The sequence below is a fragment of the Nerophis lumbriciformis genome, linkage group LG04 (assembly GCF_033978685.3).
Source record: "Nerophis lumbriciformis linkage group LG04, RoL_Nlum_v2.1, whole genome shotgun sequence".
In the NCBI taxonomy this organism is placed as follows: domain Eukaryota; kingdom Metazoa; phylum Chordata; class Actinopteri; order Syngnathiformes; family Syngnathidae; genus Nerophis; species Nerophis lumbriciformis.
This window is the reverse complement of record NC_084551.2, coordinates 29524644-29540060: the sequence shown is the minus strand read 5'-3', so window position 1 is coordinate 29540060 and position 15417 is coordinate 29524644. Positions and strand designations below refer to the sequence as shown.

The 15417-nt window shown below is 45.9% G+C and overlaps 1 protein-coding gene across 4 annotated transcripts in view; it reads left to right on the top strand.

Moving 5' to 3' along the window:
* The first annotated feature begins 11246 nt into the window (after positions 1-11246).
* Positions 11247-15417, top strand: part of phactr4b (phosphatase and actin regulator 4b) — a 66942-nt gene continuing 62771 nt past the window's right edge. The window contains exon 1 of one of the 4 annotated variants that reach the window (XM_072912989.1): positions 11247-11266. The gene's annotated coding sequence lies outside the window, so the exon portion shown is untranslated. Of the gene's footprint in view, positions 11393-11446; positions 11669-12028; positions 12181-15417 lie in introns of those variants that run through there. The other 3 variants (XM_072912987.1, XM_072912988.1, XM_072912986.1) reach the window with 3 other exon arrangements.

Sequence of the window (15417 nt, the reverse complement as noted above, 5' to 3'; positions counted from 1 at the left end):
AGGTTGGTTTCCAGTATCTGGTTGAGGCGTTCGGTCTGGCCGTTGGACTCCGGGTGATAGCCTGAGGTCAGGCTGGCCTTAGCTCCGATGAGTCTGCAGAAATCCCTCCAAAACCGTGATACAAACTGGGGCCCCCGGTCAGAGACAATGTCTTTCGGGAAGCCGTGAATCTTGAAAACATTGTCCATCATGATTTCTGCCGTCTCCTTGGCGGAGGGCAACTTAGGCAAAGCAATGAATCTCACCATTTTGGTGAAACGGTCCATCACAGTTAAGATAGTGGTGTTACCTTGAGAGACCGGGAGCCCCGTGACGAAGCCCATGGAGTGGAGATGTCGGACCACGGTCTGGAGGGAATAGGTAGGGGCTGCAACAAACCCATACGGGACCCGGATGATGTCTTGTTCCGAGCGCAGACCGAACATGCCTCCACATACTCCCGAACCTCCGGTTCCATGGATGGCCACCAAAATCGCCGAGAGATGGCGAACATCGTTCTCCGCACTCCCGGGTGGCATGAAAGCGGGGAGGTGTGAGCCCAATGGATCACCTGTGAGCGCAACCCAGTCGGAACAAACAAGCGATTACCTGGGCACCCACTAGGTGACAGGGTTCCACCATTTGCCTGCTTCACCTCATCTTCTATTTGCCAAGGAACCACTCCAACCACACGGGACAGTGGAAGGATAGTTTCTGGTTCCTTGGCAACAAGCTCGGGGTCGAAGCGTCGAGACAGGATGTCTGGCTTGACGTTTTGAGACCCCGGCCTGTAAGAGAGAGAGAAAGAGAAACGGTTAAAAAAAAGTGCCCACCTGGCCTGGCGAGAGTTGAGTCTTTTAGCCTTCTTTATGTATTCTAGATTTTTATGGTCTGTCCAGACAATGAACGGAAGATCGGCCCCCTCAAGCCAGTGTCTCCATTCTTCAAGGGCGAGTTTGACCGCCAACAACTCACGGTTGCCGACATCATAGTTCTTCTCTGCCTTGGACAGACGTTTAGATAGGAAGGCACAGGGATGCATCTTGCCATCCTTCTCAGATCGTTGTGATAAGACGGCTCCGACTCCTTCGTTGGAGGCGTCCACCTCCACCACAAATTGGCGTTGCGGGTCTGGCATGGTGAGAATAGGAGCCGAAGTGAAACGCTGTTTTAGGTTCTGGAATGCCTTTTCAGCTTCTGGAGTCCATTGGAATTGTACCTGAGTGGAAGTGAGAGCATGGAGAGGGGCCGCTATAGTGCTAAAACCTCTAATAAACCTCCTGTATAAATGAGCAAATCCTAGGAACTGCTGAACCCTTTTGCGGCTATCAGGAGTGGGCCAGTCGGTAACTGCGCTAATCTTAGCCGGATCCATCTGGACCTTTCCCGGAGCTACTATAAAACCCAAGAAGGAGATAGTATTAACATGAAATTCACTCTTTTCAGCTTTGACATATAGTTGATTTTCTAGTAGTCTTTTAAGGACCCTAGTCACGTGCACTTGGTGGGTATCAATGTCTGGTGAATAAATTAAAATGTCATCTAGGTATACATACACAAATTGATCAAGGAAGTCTCTGAGTACATCATTTATCATAGTTTGAAAAACAGCGGGTGCATTGGTGAGTCCGAATGGCATGACCAGATATTCATAATGTCCACTGGGAGTATTAAATCCAGTTTTCCACTCATCCCCCTCCCTTATACGAATCAGGTGATAGGCATTACGTAGATCAAGTTTGGTGAATACCTTAGCTTGTTGGATTTGGTCAAATACTGATGTCATGAGAGGAAGAGGGTACCGGTTTTTTATGGTGATGTCGTTGAGTGGACTGTAATCGATGCACGGTCTCAAGGATCCATCCTTTTTGCCCACAAAGAAGAAACCGGCACCCGCTGGTGATGAGGAAGGACGGATCAGCCCCGCTTTTAATGAGGGTGTGAGGTATTCCTTCATGGCCGTCCTCTCTGGACCGGAAACAGAATACAGACGACCTTTGGGTATGTTGGATCCTGAGATCAAGTCAATGGCGCAGTCGTATGGACGGTGTGGAGGAAGAGACATGGCTTTGGTTTTGCTGAAGACTTCTTGTAGCTGGTGGTAGCATGGGGGTACGGATTTCAAGTCCGGGTACTCCGATTCTGTGGTGGGGTTTGCAGAGAACAGGTTGAGTTGCGCTACACTTTTTTTGTGTGTAGCGCCTAAAAAACAGTCATTAATACAGTCCTTTCCCCATGCTTTAATTTCACCTGTCCTCCAGTCTATCTGGGGGTTGTGTTGAAAAAGCCAAGGTAGTCCCAAAATCAAAGTGTGTGAGGCGGCTTTGAATAGATATAAGCGAATCTTTTCTTCATGGTCTTTAATATTTATGCGGCTGAGTTCTGTGGCATGAGTAATTACAAACAGTTCCTTCCCATCAAGAGCTTTAGCTCTAATTGGTCGAGCTAATGGTTCAGCTTTGATCCCTAATTTTGCAGCCAAAAACCAGTCCATCAAACTCTCGTCTGCCCCTGAGTCAATGAGCGCCCCAATGTTTGTGACTGTGTGATGTTTTACCTGAATCCTGGTGAGGGTACGCTTATTAGGAGTAGAAGTAGTTGGTAGACTCACTCCTATGGGTCGTTTAATTGGACAGGTGGCGACGAGGTGACCCGGTTCCCCGCAGTAGAAACACCTTCCTTCTAGCTGTCGTCTTTGGCGTTCCTCCTGTGTCAGCCGCGCTCTCCCCAGCTGCATGGGATCCTCACCTTCCATCAGGGGGCTGGAACGACTCGACCCAGGTGGAGTGGTGTAGAAATCCGGTCCGTGTTGCGTCTGGTAATGTGCCGCTCCTCCCGTGGTGGAGGTTCGTGCGCTCCGATGTCGTCTGAGCTGCGTGAGTCTGTTGTCGGTACGGACGGCGAGCGCAATAAGCTCGTCCAACCCAGCAGGTAAGTCTAGTGGGACAAGTAGATCTTGAATAGAACGGCCAGTCCTTTCAAAAAAGTGTCATAAAGAGCAGCGGAGTTCCACCCGCTCTCTGCCGATAGCGTGCGGAATCGGATGGCATAATCACAAACCGAGTCTCGACCTTGCTTCAGTCTGCTCAGCTCCTGTGCCTTCTCTCGGTTGTCGGTGACAGGATCAAATGTCATTCGTAGTGCAGTCTGGAAATCCGTGAGTGAGTTGCATACCGCTGAACCTCGGCCCCATTCGGCGGAAGCCCAGGCCTTGGCTCTACCCGTCAAGTGAGACATCATAAAAGCAATCTTCGCTCTCTCAGTGGGGAAGGCGTGAGGATTAAATTCGAAATGAATTGAACAGTCTATCATAAATGATTTGCTTTGTCCTGTTTCACCAGAATATGATGCTGGAGGTGCCAATTTACTTCCGGCTCCGGCGAATGACGTAGGCGGTGGTTGGACAGGTACGGGTGCCGATGCGGCGGATTGCGGAATCCGCATGGCCATCTCCTGCAGATGGGTGGTTAGTCGGGCCATATGCTCGGCCATAGCCGTCTGGAAACCCTCTTGGCGTGAGAGGCGTGTTTCCTGATCCTGTATGGCGGCGGAAAAATGTCCTTTCTCTGCTGAGTCCATACTGGCCAGATTGTAATGTCAGGCTTGGACGGAGGAAGGGACTCAGATGCAGAGAGGTGATTCCAAATAAAGCTTTTATTTTGAAATACTCTTTAAGCCTCCAGAGCCGAGTAAATTCAATTACTATGAATTACAAAAATACTATAGACAAAATGTTCCAAAAGGGAAAAACCGAAAATCACTCCAAAAAAAAGGAGGAATACAAAAATAAGGACGATATAATTAGCACCCTCCTCTCTAAGCTGCCACCTTAACATGGTATATATTTTGTTTGTATTGCGCTAAATAAACTAAATCAGCTTTAGTTTAAATGTTGTGGGGGAAAAAAACGACATTATTGTTATGTTATATTACATTAAAATTCATAAAAGTGAGAACAAATATAAAATAACATTAAGGATGCAGATATGGATTATTTTAGCAATAGAGTATTCTATCAATTAGTGTGCTTAAACAAACGGATAAAACACACTTTTTAAATGTAATTTTTCTCCTCTCTGAGCTGCCACCTTACCGTGGTAGAGGAGTTTGCGTGTCCCAATGATCCTAGGAGCTATGTTGTCCGGGGGCTTTATGCCCCCTGGTAGGGTCTCCCAAGACAAACTGGTCCTAGGTGAGGGATCAGACAAAGAGCAGCTCGAAGACCTCCATGAATAATAAAAAACAAGGACCCAGATTTCCCTCGCCCGGACGCGGGTCACCGGGGCCCCCCTCTGGAGCCAGGCCCAGAGGTGGGGCACGATGGCGAGCGCCTGGTGGCCGGGCCTGTCCCCATGGGGCCCGGCCGGGCACAGCCCGAAGAGGCAACGTGGGTCCCCCCTCCAATGGGCTCACCACCCATAGCAGGGGTCATAGAGGTCGGGTGCGATGTGAGCTGGGCGGCAGCCGAAGGCAGGGCACTTGGCGGTCCGATCCTCGGCTACAGAAGCTAGCTCTTGGGACGTGGAACGTCACCTCGCTGGGGGGGAAGGAGCCTGAGCTAGTGCGCGAAGTGGAGAAGTTCCGGCTAGATATAGTCGGACTCACTTCGACGCACAGCAAGGGCTCTGGAACCAGTTCTCTCGAGAGGGGCTGGACTCTCTTCCACTCTGGCGTTGCCGGCAGTGAGAGGCGACGGGCTGGGGTGGCAATTCTTGTTTCCCCCCGGCTCAGAGCCTGTACGTTGGAGTTCAACCCGGTGGACGAGAGGGTAGCTTCCCTCCGCCTTCGGGTGGGGGAACGGGTCCTGACTGTGGTTTGCGCTTACGCGCCAAACCGCAGTTCAGAGTACCCACCCTTTTTGGATTCACTCGAGGGAGTACTTGAGAGTGCTCCCCCGGGTGATTCCCTCGTGCTACTGGGGGACTTCAATACTCATGTTGGCAACGACAGTGAAACCTGGAGAGGCGTGATTGGGAAGAATGGCTGCCCGGATCTGAACCCGAGCGGTGTTTTGTTATTGGACTTTTGTGCCCGACACAGATTGTCCATAACGAACACCATGTTCAAACATAAGGGTGTCCGTATGTGCACTTGGCACCAGGACACCCTAGGTCGCAGTTCCATGATCGACTTTGTAGTTGTGTCATCGGATTTGCGGCCTCATGTTTTGGACACTCGGGTGAAGAGAGGGGCGGAGCTTTCTACCGATCACCACCTGGTGGTGAGTTGGCTGCGATGGTGGGGGAGGATGCCGGACAGACCTGGCAGGCCCAAACGCATTGTGAGGGTTTGCTGGGAACGTCTGGCAGAGTCTCCTGTCAGAGAGAGTTTCAATTCCCACCTCCGGAACGACTTTGAACATGTCACGAGGGAGGTGCTGGACATTGAGTCCGAATGGACCATGTTCCGCGCCTCTATTGTCGAGGCGGTTGATTGGAGCTGTGGCCGCAAGGTAGTTGGTGCTTGTCGTGGCGGTAATCCTAGAACCCGTTGGTGGACACCAGCGGTGAGGGATGCCGTCAAGCTGAAGAAGGAGTCCTATCGGGTTCTTTTGGCTCATAGGACTCCTGAGGCAGCGGACAGGTACCGACAGGCCTAGCAGTCTGCGACTTCAGCGGTCGCAGAGGCAAAAACTCGGACATGGGAGGAGTTCGGGGAAGCCATGGAAAACGACTTCCGGACGGCTTCGAAGCAATTCTGGACCACCATCCGCCGCCTCAGGAAGGGGAAGCAGTGCAGTGTCAACACCGTGTATGGTGGGGATGGTGCTCTGCTGACCTCGACTGCGGATGTTGTGGATCGGTGGAGAGAATACTTCGAAGACCTCCTCAATCCTACCAGCACGTCTTCCTATGAGGAAGCAGGGCCTGTGGAATCTGAGGTGGGCTCTCCTATTTCTGGGGCTGAGGTTGCCGAGGTAGTTAAAAAGCTCCTCGGTGGCAAGGCCCCGGGGGTGGATGAGATCCGCCCGGAGTTCCTTAAGGCTCTGGATGTTGTGGGGCTGTCTTGGTTGACAAGACTCTGCAACATCGCGTGGACATCGGGGGCGGTACCTCTGGATTGGCAGACCGGGGTGGTGATTCCTCTCTTTAAGAAGGAGAACCGGAGGGTGTGTTCCAACTATCGTGGGATCACACTCCTCAGCCTTCCCGGTAAAGTCTATTCAGGTGTACTGGAGAGGAGGCTACGCCGGATAATCGAACCTCGGATTCAGGAGGAACAGTGTGGTTTTCGTCCTGGTCGTGGAACTGTGGACCAGCTCTATACTCTCGGCAGGGTCCTTGAGGGTGCATGGGAGTTTGCCCAATCAGTCTACATGTGCTTTGTGGACTTGGAGAAGGCATTCGACCGTGTACCCCGGGAAGTCCTGTGGGGAGTGCTCAGAGAGTATGGGGTAACGGACTGTCTTATTGTGGCAGTTCGCTCCCTGTATAATCAGTGTCAGAGCTTGGTCCGCATTGCCGGCAGTAAGTCGGACACGTTTCCAGTGAGGGTTGGACTCCACCAAGGCTGCCCTTTGTCACCGATTCTGTTCATAACCTTTATGGACAGAATTTCTAGGCGCAGTCAGGGCGTTGAGGGTATCTGGTTTGGTGGCTGCAGGATTAGGTCTCTGCTATTTGCAGATGATGTGGTCCTGATGGCTTCCTCCGGCCAAGATCTTCAGCTCTCACTGGATCGGTTCGCAGCCGAGTGTGAAGCGACTGGGATGGGAATCAGCACCTCCAAGTCCGAGTCCATGGTTCTCGCCCGGAAAAGGGTGGAGTGCCATCTCCGGGTTGGGGAGGAGATCTTGCCCCAAGTGGAGGAGTTCAAGTACCTCGGAGTCTTGTTCACGAGTGGGGGAAGAGTGGATCGTGAGATCGACAGGCGGATCTGTGCGGCGTCTTCAGTAATGCGGACACTGTATCGATCCGTTGTAGTGAAGAAGGAGCTGAGCCGGAAGGCAAAGCTCTCGATTTACCGGTCGATCTACGTTCCCATCCTCACCTATGGTCATGAGCTTTGGGTCATGACCGAAAGGACAAGATCACGGGTACAAGCGGCCGAAATGAGTTTCCTCCGCCGAGTGGCGGGGCTCTCCCTTAGAGATAGGGTGAGAAGCTCTGTCATTCGGGGGGAGCTCAAAGTAAAGCCGCTGCTCCTCCACATCGAGAGGAGCCAGATGAGGTGGTTCGGGCATCTGGTCAGGATGCCACCCGAACGCCTCCCTAGGAAGGTGTTTCGGGCACGTCCGACCGGTAGGAGGCCGCGGGGAAGACCCAGGACACGCTGGGAAGACTATCTCTCCCGGCTGGCCTGGGAACGCCTCGGGATCCCCCGGGAGGAGCTGGACGAAGTGGCTGGGGAGAGGGAAGTCTGGGCTTCCCTGCTTAAGGTGCTGCCCCCGCGACCCGACCTCGGATAAGCGGAAGAAGATGGATAGATGGATGGATGGATAATTAGCACCGTATCTGTTATCAAAAACTTTAACAAAAAACGCTCCAAACAGGAGGAAGAAAATAAAGACTATAAAACTTAACTACTCTAATCAATGTAAACAAAAAATCACTCAACAAACTTTGAGGAAAAAATCTTTAAGGAAAAATAATAACTCACCACTGCGGTAGAAAAAGGTAGGATAACAAAAGTCGCTCTGAGGGAGGAAAAAAGTCAATTCAAAATTACAGCGTGGGATATTCTGGGAGCAAGGACGTAGACGTGAGACAAGGCAAGGCATGGACATGAACAGGGACATGGAACGCAAGACAGGCACGAAAGCTCGAGACAATCTGGCACAGAACAAGGGGAGGCTTGGGCTTATAAAGAACATGAGGGTAATGGGAAACAGGTGGAAACAATCAAGGGTCAGGAATGACGTCAGACTGGTGACACAAGAGGAAGGACCCGTGATCTGAAACAAGAGGAGTTGCTTTTCAAAATAAAACATGTAAATCACAAGACAGAAAAAACCAAGACAAGACTTCCCTCACCGCGGTGTGACAACGGTTACATTTGAAATAAATGTTTTTATATTTATTATGTTTTTCTTCTGGTACTAATTTTTGATAGGTCATAAAAATATAAATAATCGATAATGACAGATATAAAAAAACTTATATTGCAATCCAGTTTCGGCCATTTCGCCCAGCCTAATATACAAATAGTTTATGATCAATCCATTTTCTATACCACTCGACCTCATTAGGGTCACGGGCGGTACAATCAGAGGGCACATATAGACAAATAAACACTACTTGTTTGATATCACTTACACAATGACATTTATTAGGGGTTAATTTAGGAATGGCACACTTTTAACACATACAGATATAATCAAAATCAGCCGAGTTGTACTTTAGTGGCTTCAAACTAATACACATAGCGCAAGCATGTCCATCTGTCTGCTTTACTTGCGCCATACGGAATTTTGATATCATTATGCAATGGCTAAAACTGTCACTTTCACACGTAATGAAAATCGAATAGTTGACTAGTGGTAACTGCAATGTCTAGTACATTAGGTACAGTGTGTACCAAGTCAAAGTATGTACTGTTTGAATGATGCCTGCAATAATATCAGTCAGGCTGGGTTTAACCCTGGGAAAATGTATCACCTTGGACAGTGTTACTTTTACTAAGCACTTATTTTACATTACAGTGCCTCAACTCTTAACTCAAAACGCTTGTAAAAGGAACATGTTCCCTCCTTTTGGCAGAATACGAACACCTTAGAAATCACTAGCTTTGGCGTTGGGTCCGTTTGAAGGAGATAAACTCATTGAATACACCCTATGTTTTTATCCATGCACTCTAACACATACTGTATATGTCATTATTATTAATTGTGTCATAAGGTACAGAAATAAATAGAGAGCGTGGAGGAGTGTGTGCTAAGCTCACACATTAAGTTAAGTTTCACTTTCAATTCCTAGGTTTCAGATACAATTCATTGTCGGACAAAAAGCCTAGGAAGACGGGCAGGTTGGACAGACTGCTTCAACCTCTTGTTAGCTTGACACTCTCTCTCTAGGCCTTGCGCTTAGTCCTATTTTGTTGAAAAAATTGTTAAACTTCAGTTCTAGTCACCTCTCATCATTAAAGACAGTCTTAAAACTAAAGAATCTGGGAAGGCTCTACCCTCCTTAAAGGGAGAATCCTAATACTTGTATCTCAAATCAATGTCACCCATTAAAATGAACTGAAATCAATTGAATTGGTGCTTGCCCACCCAAAACAGCACACTTGTAACATGTAGCATGCCTTTTAAAAAGAAAAACTAAATTTTAGACCAGAAATATTGTATAAAAACAGTACAATATGTATTACTAACAACTACAGTAGTTTTATTAAGTACTGTAATAATAATGTACAACATTTACCTTGAAAAGTGGACTTCTACTTAGTCTTCTTTAAGCTGATTCTTTCGTCAACGACACCATCAGCAGCTTCTTCATATTTTCATCGATAAATGTCTGCCATTTAGATATTATTTTAACATTCTTGGCTGGCTTTAGACTCATTCTACTTCAGTGCGGTGCAGGATAGCAGGGATACCGTCGAATTGCTTTGCTAAGTTAGCAACATGCTCAGTCATGTTTTTGATGATTTCTTTCTTTAATTCAATGAATATCATCCACTTCTTCTCAGCACTGCCCTTTACATTTTTCTTCATGCCCATGTTTGAAAACAAAGTTATGTCAATCTCTAGATATTAGCTAATGCTGGCAATAAGACCAGATGTATTTGGTTACATCTTACGGGGTTCACTACGACATTTGCTGCGCCAACTAACGGTTGGGATGCTTGTAACTCAAATTTTTGTTTGTGACTTAAAGCCTAATAATGAGCCAAGAGACAGCTCATATCTAAAAACAGTCTTAAGTTGAGGCCCTACTGTACATGCAAATAAAAATACATTATCTATCTATGACAGTGGTTCTTAACCTGGGTTCGATCGAACCCTAGGGGTTCGGTGAGTCGGGCTCAGGGGTTCGACGGAGGTCAAGACACACTCGACTCATCGTGTAAATAAAAACTTCTCCCTATCGGCGTATTAAGGATACGGCAACAGCAGAAGTCACACTGATTTGCAGGTGTTCAATTTGTTGTGAGTGTATGCACTGTGTTGGTTTTGTTCTTTGAACAAGGTGATGTTCATGCACGGTTCATTCTGTGCACCGGTATAAAAACATGGTAACACTTTAGTATGGGAAACATATTCACCATTAATTAGTTGCTTATTAACATGCAAATTAGTAACATATTGGCTCTTAACTAGTCATTATTAAGTAGTTATTAATGCCTTATTCGGCATGGCCTCATTATAACCCTAACCCTCTAACCCTGGCCCTAACCCTCTAACCCTAACCAAATAACTCTAAATTGAGTCGTTGTTACTTAGAATATGTTCCCCTAGTGTCCAAAAAACTCAATATTAAGTCTTTGTTACTTATGTTCCCCATACTAAAGTGTTACCAAAAACATATAACTTTGTCTTGAATTTGAAAAAAAACATTTTATTTTTCACTAAAGGGTTCGGTGAATGCGCATATGAAACTGGTGGGGTTCGGTACCTCCAACAAGGTTAAGAACCACTGATCTATGATGATACATGTGTTAATATTTAACATATATATTAACAAATAAGTAGTGGCATGATGCGGGGACGACTTGTCCAGGGAGTTTATTTGTTACAATAATGGTTTATCAAAACTACACTACATGGGATATAATAATAAATAACTGAACAACTGTAAGTAATACAGTAATGGAGAAAGAATGGTTAAAATGTGCATATTTGCTATGACGGCAGTTGCCCAATAGATGGCAAACTCAAGCCAGAAGAGCTCTGATGTTTAGGCAAAACCTCAACATTTATTTTTATCTTAAGCGGAATGTACTCTAGAAATGTCAAATACTTTTAAAATGCACATCTAGCAGGTCACATAAGCTATAGCGAGCAATACTTTCAAGCATTATAATACGACGCGGGGTCGTTATATAGCTTCTCTGAAACAATTGCTAACTATAAACATTATTACGTGTTAGTCCTGTGTCGGAATAGATTTACTTATTGACGGCGTTTTGTCGAGAAAAAAGTCGACATTTGGAGGAAGTTTCTTAGCTAGGTAGCTGGCTAATAATCCCCCGCCTTCTTTCCTACCCTGATCGCCGCACCGCAATGCTTTGTGGGTAATGAAGTCTTAAGTATGCGCAGGAGCTCGTTCCACAACGTCCACAGAGGAGGCACAGGCCTCCATCGAGGACTACCGGTACCACCATGCCCAGCTCGGGATGACTTCCGGTAATTGCGCAAAAAGCTTGGACTTTGAGGTTTCCACTGTTGGAAGTGGGTGAAAGTGTTCGTGGGAGATATTTTCACGTTGGATGAGTGTTTTTTTTTTTTTTATATAGTCAAGGGCGGAGAACGGTGAGTCAGAAAGGAGGAATGTGAGTGAATTGTGCTATGCGGAGTTTGTTTGTTTGGAGCGAGGAGAATAAACGAAGTTGGCTGATCCGCAATGAGACAACATTGACATGATCAGTGCTGTATTGTGCGTGCATGTGCAAAAACGTCCCTCCACTTGTCGTGAGAAGCACTTAAATATGTTTTATGGATTACCTGCCTGTAGGAATTAGGATCCATTTTGCACCTATTCCTTGCACACGACCTCCTCACACAACAAAGGATACGCGGAGACCTGTGGTATGTAGATGATTCTCTCTGGATGTACCTTAAACACGCCTTATAACTGGATACCTTAGATTTGAAGCTGTTTCGACTGATCGATATTGCATATTGATGACATGTTTTAGCCGTAGGGCCTGTGAACGGGTATGCTACACTACGTCAGACCAGGTCGATTTTTTTTAAAATATGGAATTATGCGCCAAATTACTGATTCGGAATAACAGAGTGTGTGTTTAAAACACACTTGACAGTTGAAGTACACAAGACGAGTCATGTAGCCTTCTGGCGTGTAAGGTGTTGGGGGGAAATCATTTTATTGTGAAAAGAAATGGGCGGATGTTGTCGTTCTTTCCCCTTGAGACCGGGTGACTATTATCTATAGTCCCTCCTGGCGCGAGGACACCTTCGAGGCTGAAAGACTGGATACCGGAAGTATTACTACGAACATTATTCCTCCTATACACCCGGAATTTAGCCTGCTGCCGCCCCCGAGTCTCGACTCGCTTTACGCCGCGTCATCCATCCAGGTAATGTGTACCTTGAAACAGGACTAAAACGCTTAAGTGATCGACAGGGGATCATATCGTTACAGTTGTAAAGTAGCACGCCATGTAGCGCTGATTCGCTGTTGGAGGACCTGATTAAGGAATGGCTGTTGTGGGTGCCATGTGGAATATTAGTCATTTCACAACATAGTTACTGACAAAATAAGCATTTTAAGTTGTTTCTGTGTGTACAAGTTGTATCGATTGTCTCTGGTTTGTGAACCTTTATGTTAGCCACTCCCAGGGACGTCACTTGGATTAAAAGGAACGGGGGGCATGGTCCCGAGGGGTGCGTACACTATTTTTTTGTTCAGGTTTAAACGGACTTAAGTACATTTTTTTTTGCTTGTAGAGTTCGTTTGGTCAAGTGTGAAAGCAGTCCAAGACTTTTAAGGTCTGGGCTAAACCGGGGGGACTGAAACCCGCCTGAGAGATGGGTCTCGATCTGCCTGCCAGCAGACTGTATTCTGTAGTGAGGCATGTGTGTACGCCAACATTCCGAAACACTGTATATGATGTCATTAAATGCCAGCGTTGCATAGCAACACCCAACGTAAGGCTGAGCGAAAATCAGAAGATATGATATCCATCCATCCATTTCCTACCGCTTGTCCCTTTCCGGTTGTCCCTTTTCGGGGTCGTGAGTGGTGTTAAATAGAAGTCCAGTCCTGTGCATTATAGGGATGTAACAATTTACAGTGTTAGTGATAAACCCTAGTAAAACTCCCAATGTCACTATTTACCGATAGTTATGATGTGCAATCGATCAGCCTCGGACAATTTTCGTGAAATACACCTGATTGGTCATTGCGATTAATGCCTTTTAATGCTAATCACAAATATCAAATATATTTTCTGGGTGACGATTTATGAAGTGGCGACTTGTCCAGGGTGTATCCTGTGTGTCTATCTATCCATCTATCTATCCAATCCACGTTATTTAGATAGCACATTTAAACAACAAAAATATTTCCAAAGTCCATCCATCTACCGCTTGTCCTTTTCGGAGTTGCGGGGAGGGGGTGCTGGAGCCTATCTCAGCTGCATTCGGGCGGAAGGCAGGGTACACCCTGGACAAGTCGCCACCTCATCGCAGGGCCAACACAGATAGACAGACAACATTCACACTCACATTCACACACTAGGGCCAATTTAGTGTTGCCTATCCCCAGGTGCATGTCTTTGGAGGTGGGAGTAAGCGGGGGTACCCGGAGGGAACCCACACAGTCACGGGGAGAACATGCAAACTCCACACAGAAAGATTCCGAGCCCAGGATCGAACTCGGAACCTTCATATTGTGAGGCACATGCACTGCAAAGTGCTGCACAAAAATATTAAAACAAGATTCAAATACTATCCTTAGCTCCACCAATGACTGAATGAAAACAAATAAATAAATATAAAACAAATTTAAAAACAATATAAAAATAAATATGATTAAAAAGGATTTTAAAGGGTAAAACCAATTAAAACAATAAATATAAATAACAATTTAAAAACACAGAGAACCACACAACTCACGTAGTGTTAAAAGCCGGAGAATAAAAGTGGGTCTTAAGACGTGACTTAAAACACTCCACTGTGGGAGCAGTTCGAACATGGAGGGGAAAAGTGTTGCAGAGCTTAGGGTCGACCACAGAGAAGGCCCTGTCTCCCCTGGTTTTAAGTCTCGTCTTGGGCACCACGAGCTGGAGTACATACATATGTACATATGTATGTATGTATGTATGTATATATGTATGCATGACCATACATATGTGTATATGCATGCAGGCATGCATGCATATACACATACTGTATGTATGGTCATGTACTATAATCATAAGGGGGCTTAGGAACTGTAGGGTATTCCATAGGGACGCTAAAATAGACCTAACAACGTGCATAGCCACTCTCCTAAAGCAACATTTCCTCCGGTTCAATCAGCCTCAGCCCTAATAGCTCCTGAAGTCAATTTGAGAAAATGCCTGCTGGAGCTGGAGCTCTTTCCATACACTACCAATTGGCTGCCACTCTTTAATGGGCCCTTAAGAGTCAGCCTACTTGATTGATTTGGTCACAGCTAATATTAAGCTGAGGTGCCAAAAAAAAAAAAAGTATCTTTTTCTCTGTCTCCACCCTGCGTCAACTGACTGGTAGATATATGTAGTTGTGAATAGTTTAATTAAAGCTGCGCTATATGGATGGGGTCTACTTGGCCATTAGACCTACAGGAAAATAAAACGATCCATATATATATGTATATATATATATATATATATATATATATATATATATATATATATATATGTATATATATATATATATATATATATATATATATATATATATATATATATATATATATAAACAGCCACTCATTTGTGAGGTAATCTACCTCAAATTAGGGCCTGGCTCACTACTTGTTATTTCGCCTTCATCCAAAATGTTTTGTATGAAATTGTTCCACAAAACTCCTCAAACCACATCTTTTCCACCATTCCACTGGATGCTTGAACAGAAAAAGGCATAAACTATTCCCACTAACCTGTAAGTATATTGCGATTAAGCCTGTTTCGCAGGTTTCCCTGCTCATCAGGGGATTTTATTATAAAATCCCCTGAAGAGCAAGGAAACCAGGTGGAATTATTTCCCATTCTTGCTTGATGTAGAGCTTAAGTTGTTCAATAGTCCGGGGTGTCCTTGTGGTATTTTAGGCTTCATATTGCGCCACACATTTTCAATGGGAGACAGGTCTGGAATACAGGGAGGGCAGTCTAGTACCCGCACTCATGAAAAAGACGTTGCTTGGATGGCAACATATGTTGCTCCAAAACCTGTATGTACCTTTCAGCATTAATAGTGCCTTCACAGATTCGTAAGTTACTCATGCTTTGGGCACTAGTACACCCCCATACCATCTCATATGGTGGATTTTGAACTTTGCGCCTATAACAGTCCGGCTGGTTCTTTTCTTCTTTTGTCCGGAGAACACGGCGTCCACAGTTTCCAAAAACAATTTGAAATGTGAACTCGTAAGACCACAGAACACTTTTCCACTTTGCATTAATCCATCTTAGATGAGCTCGGGCCCAGCAAAGCCGGCGGCGTTTCTGGCTGTTGTTGATAAATGGCTTTCGGTTTGCATAGTAGAGTTTTAACTTGCACTTACACATCTAGCGACAAACTGTAGTTACTGACAGTGGTTTTCTTAAGTGTTCCTGAGCCCATGTGGTGAT